Here is a 6,152-nt window from a genome sequence, read left to right as displayed (position 1 = left end):
CGGTGATCACCTCCCCCAAGTAGTCTGCGCACACAAGAAAAATGGGAAAATGAGGTGAGAGAACCGAACAGCACCGGTCAGTATAATTGTCGTAGGGTATATCGACCAGCTCAAGAGTAAACACGGCACAATATGCCGCGCAATAGGAAGACAAGATCAAAAGTAAAGGAAACCGAGAAAATGAAGGGTTTTTCGAAAAATTTATCAGAGAGCTGTTCTTGGTGTTTTTCAAGAACACAGAGCATAAATCTACCAAAATGGGCCGTAAAAAAGTGGTTTTTTGTAAAATAAAAAATACAACAGATTACCCGTTACAAGAGCTACTCAAAGCAGTTTTTTATTTACTAATGCAAACAACATTCATGCAAGAAACCCAAGGGTTTGGCAAGAACAAAACCCACGGCCACAAAGAAAAATATAAGTATTTTCGTATAAATCACATATATACAAAGGAGGAAAAAGAAGAACTTACTGGTGGTGGATCTGCGAGGGTAACATGAGCCGAAAAGCTTCGGTGATCACAGGCTGGGCACTGGTCGGTGTAAAAACTCGAAGTTCACAAAGAGGGAAGTTCTGAGCATTTGGGAAGTTTGAAAGGAGAAGAGACTGTAAAAAATGAAGTCCAAAGAGAAGGAAGCTATTTATAGTCTAGGAACAATGCTCTACCTCCTCCCGTGAGCATTGATGAGACATCCCTTCAACTGCTGCAAGAACGTCTCCCCAGACACGTCAGCGCACCACCCAGCACGTCCTTCCAGTCACTTCGCCTTAACCTCCCAACACGTCAGCCACTCTTCGGTAACTGAACAAACCAATGGCACAATTATTAAGAGAAGCCATTATGACACTTTATGGTATCAAAAAGAGGCGGGAAAGAGTGGAAAGTCATTTCTTGGAAACTTGAAGAAGTGCAAAGGTCTTCAACTCTATTAAATTAAGATGCCACGTAGCAAAGAGAATAGACCCCCGACTAGGTTGGACGGGGTGGTATCCAGAAGGAAACTTTACATACTGCTCAGCACCATTGCAAACTTGGGGGGCAAATGTTATCCCAAAAATATACACAGCTAACACGGCATGAAGATTGGACACGTGGCATCATATTGTAGGCATGTTTCATCATATTTTTGACACGTTGCATAGGCATCCAACAGTCAAACAAGCTAGAGAGAGCACACTTGCCAAATGAATAACAATTATTGTACGGTATGCTCACCAAGAAAGAGGCTGCTCGATGTGCTCTCCAGGAAACCCGGTATATCTGGTCGGATGAAGTCAGTTGCATCCTCCTCACGCCTAATAGTTCACCTGAAAACTCGGTCAAACTCTTAAAAAATAGGACGACAACTACCCGCAAAAAGGAAGGGATATTTTGCAGCTGTTACGGTGCAGGTGCAACTCCCGGGGCATTGGGGACAGTATAAATACAAGACTTCCACCACTGTGGAAGAAAAAAATCTTGAGCCTACCGAACAGCATCGGAAATATACCGACCAGCCTGTTAGGAACACTTAGCAGTGATTTCTGCCATTCTGTATTGTTTTTACACTTAGAATCGTACTTGTTTTCATTGGTCATCTTGTGTAAACCTTAAAGATCAATACAAATTAAAGAGGAAGTAGGTCATTACCGTTTCTTGGGGCCGAAGCTCTATAATTTATGGTGTCTTTTATCATGCATTGCTCATAGTTATTAGGTTCTTGGCTTATTTATAGTTTATTGATTGTCCTAATGAAAGCTCTCTAAATAATTATTTTAACTCCACGTTAGTTTACCAAAAAACCAGTCAATAGTCAGTATGATAGATAGATATACCAGTCAACTGAAAGTAGTTACACTCACCGTTAGCCCTCCGCAAGAACCGCCAACCATCTACAAAGAGCGTCTAGCAGCCCAGAAAGCTTGGTCAAAGCTCCTAAAGAATAGGGATGCAACCACCTATGAGAATATAGGGATATTTTCCCATCAGTTACGCTCGGGCGCAACCCCTGGGTGACAGGATCAGTATAAATACAAATCCTCCACCACAGTGGAGGGGATTCATGGAAATTGCTTATTGACCGATACTTGAAACATACCGAGCAGCTTAGCTTGGTACTTAGCAAGCCATTCTGTATTGTTATTTACACCTAGAAATCTACCTGTATTTACCGGTTATCTTATGTAAACCCTTAAGATCAATACAAATCTAAGAGGAAGTAGGCCATTACCAATCCTTGGGGCCGAACCTCTATAAATCCTGGTGTTCTTTATTATTTATTGTTCACTATTATTAGGTTCTTGGCTTATTAATGGTTCATTGATTGTCTAATTGAAAGCTCTCGAATTAATTATTTGACTCCGTGTTAGTTGGCTAAAAAACCAGTCAACATTTTGATGCTTTCATTGAGAGCCTAAGACAATCACATTCGGATTCTATTGCTGCAGGGATGGTAATCTCAACCAGATCCTGAGGCTGAAGTCTCTCACCAAGTCCCATCAATGAAAAATTTCAATGGGCAGTGAAGTGATTTCCCGCCTAGGAATCCATCTGGTGTAGGGGCAAACCGCAGGGCCCACTGCACTAGGACGCAGAGCTGCTGCCTCTGCTGGAATCACCCATGCAGGAATGTCAGGTAGAGTTGCTACATAGTGTACCGACCAGCCAGGACCCAGAGTCGGAGGTCCTGGATGGTATGAGCCCCACGTAGATATTGAAGGACTTGACCCTAAAATTGATCAAATAAGGGAAGTCGTGGGGCAGATGCAAGATCAGCTTGCCACCATGAACCAGGGGCGAGCCACTGTGCAGGAGGCCCTTAATGAGGCTTTCAAAAAGCAAAGGAGACATTTTCAAGAATGAATGGATCGACATTCCTGAGAGGTGCAGGCCCGTCAGGAGGAAATGTGTAACGCCCCACGTCACTATGGCTGCTTTCTGGAATGACGACTGGCCCTGCAAACTAACACGAGTCTTTCCAGCGTGCTTTGTCCTCACTCGCACGCTTCCTGGGAAAACTTCCCAGGAAGTCACCCATCATGAGACTACTCCAGGTCAAGCACGCTTAACTTTGGAGTTCTCAAGTAATGGGCTACCGAAAAGAAGATGCATCTTGTTGGCATAGGTAGTACCCATCAATCCATTTAAGCCATCTTCAACGATGTAGTCCCATACCTACATAGTCTTAGAATCATCATGCTTGACCTTCCCCAGGCGATGTGGGATTTCATAGCTTTTACCCGATCTTTCCACCTACGGATCATGGAATTCTGACTGTCACAAAATGGAACACCAAACTCGAGAAGCTGCTAAATCCATCCACAATTATATGCAACAGCAGCAAACCCACGGTATGGGAACTACAGTTGGAACTACTGCCCAAAACCAACAACGTCCTCCCATTTTTGGTTTTGGTGAGGATGCCATACATGGACCAGGGACTCAACCTCAGGATGGGAATCAGGGTCCAACCAGCAGTCACAAGTCTGGTAGGGGCGCCCAAGCCAATAACAATAAGCGACCCTTACTGGCTGATGAACAGGTCCTGCCAAGGAACAACACGGGACAAGACCAAGTAGGAAACTTTTAGCCAAGATCTCAGGGCAATGGACGTGACAGGAATCCTGGTGCTGCTAGTCAGAACGGAAACCCCCAAGCTCTAGCGCCGAATAGAAGTGGCCAGCCCCAAAACTACCAGCAGCAACCTGGTCGGTATGATCTGGAGAGATGAGTCGGAGGTTAGTAGCGCATACAAACCCCATTATGTTGATGGGTATGACCATGATGAGGCAGCAAGCCAAGTTCTCTAGCAAAATAATGAGGGCCAACAGCATAATCAAGGTCAGAGAGGTAACCAGCCCGAAGGACCGTTTGTCCCACAATGGCAGGATATCCTGAACAACAAACCACCTCGAGGCGGAGAGTTTCAGGGAGTACCTCAAGTACCAGGCCTAGTAAATAGCCAGAATGCTGGGGGCAGACCTCGGCCAAACTCTGTTTTCAACCGAATGGTTCCCATGGGAGGTGAAGACCTTCGGGATGCTCTTAATCGTAACAGGGAAAATTGGGATTCGAAAAACATAGCTCCGCCTGAGCTTGTTTGGAACCTGAGAATGGATGAGGTCCGTAATGCAGAACAAACCCAGGCAGTAGGGATGCACATTTTCCCCATGGAGATGGGGGCCCGCCCCTAATGGTGCGGCGAATCCCCGTCTAAATGAGGAACAGGGCGAGGACGGGGATAATTTTCAATCCCCAAATATTAAATGGGGTGGGGGTAGGGATGACATTCCCCGCCCCGACGGAGCCCTGTTTAATTTATTATATAATTTTCTAATATTTTATATCTTTCTTTATGTGTTATTATAGTATATTAGTAACTTTTTTAATATTTTAAATTTTATTTGGGGTCATGTTTAGTATTTTAAATCATAAATATTGTGTCGTATTTTAATTTACATATAAGTTACTATTTTTATTTTAAAATTTTAATCGAAAATTGATTTTTTAAATAAATGGGTTCCCCGTGCGGATTCCCAGCCCCAATAGGGGATTCCCCACCCTGTCCCCTATGGGGAATAAGTGGGGATGGGACAGGGACGGGGATTAAAATTATAAATGGGGACAGGGACAGGGGGAGCACTCCCCGCCAATTCCTCACCCGTGTGCATCACTACCAGGCAGTTGCAGATCCTAACATCCAAGCCCAACTAGATCTATTAACCCGACTGGTAAGGGACTTGACAGCCCCCAAGTTAACAGATATTGAAATGGAGAGGCAGAGAGGTTCCCCATTTTCTGAACGTATAAATCAGTTGCCCATACATATCAAGTTCAAAATGTCGACATGGAAGATGTACACTGGACTGGAGGACCCAGTATCTCATGTTCACAACTTTGAACTACAGACTGATTTGCAGGGGAGGGGGTTCAGGATGATGGCAGATGCAGGATCTTCCTAGCCACCCTGTCAGAAATCGCCCAACAATGGTTCTTCAAGAAACAACTAGGGTCGATTACATCATGGGATGGATTTGTACGCACATTCTATTCCCAATTCTTCACAGCAATGCCCCTTCCCATCGAGCCGAATGACCTGGTGGACATAAAACAAAGAGACAATGAACCTTTGAAGGACTACATTCAACATTTTATGCGAGAGCCCACCAGAGTGAAACCCCTTAGTGAGGACGATAAATTGATAGCCATAAATTCAAGAGTTAAAGTAAAGAGTCTATTCTAGAGCGGTTTTAAAAGGAAGTCTGCACATACCACCCAGGAGTTCCTAGATCGGTAGAGGAATTCATCAAGCTTGAGGAAGCCGAGCGGAAGGTGGATAATCCAACTCAGTCAGCTGCTGAGCAGAGGAAAACAGATGCTGGGAATACCACTAAATTTGTAGAGGCAGGAAAGAACGGGGCTAAGAATGGCAAACGCAGTAGTGGGGCTGGAAGTAGCGGTAACCCTAATGACAATAAGAAGCCTAAGACCGCCGAGTAGCCTAAGCCACGAGAATATGTTCCTAAATTTACTACTTACTCCATCCTGTTAGAGACCCGAGTAGACATTTTTAACGCCACACAGGCAGTCGTACCGTACAGAAGACCTCCACCAATGAGGAAGGATGTTAGCAGACGGGATATGACCAAGTTCTGCCGGTTTCATAATGACTATGATCACGAAACTAATGAATGTAACCACCTGAAGGAGAAGATAGAATTCCTCATTAGAAAAAGTAATGCCCATCTAAAGAGATATGTACGGCCGACTACCGACCAGCATCCTCAACAGCCTCCTCAGCAAAAGTCTCAATAGTATTAGAGCAATCAGCCTTTCCTACCGCCACCAGTTGCTGGTCGGCTAGATATGATCTGCGGCAGACCGCATTTGGCAGAAAACTCTAGCAAAGCTTGAGAAAGTTATGATCATTCCCTTAGGCACGAGCAGGAGGATGATGTACTGGTTGTCCAAGAACGTACTCCCCAACAGCCTCGCTACGAGTGTGAGCCCATCACATTCAGCAAGAAAGACACAAGTCACGTACATAATCCACATAATGACTCGTTGGTAGTAGAAGTACAGATCGCTAATATGATCGTGGCCTGAATAATGATTGACCATGGGTCATCTGCCAACATCCTGTTCAAGAGTACCTTGGAAAGGATGAATTTAA

The sequence above is a fragment of the Humulus lupulus genome, chromosome X, assembly GCF_963169125.1.
Source record: "Humulus lupulus chromosome X, drHumLupu1.1, whole genome shotgun sequence".
NCBI classification, from domain to species: Eukaryota; Viridiplantae; Streptophyta; class Magnoliopsida; order Rosales; family Cannabaceae; genus Humulus; species Humulus lupulus.
This window is presented reverse-complemented; position numbering follows the sequence as displayed.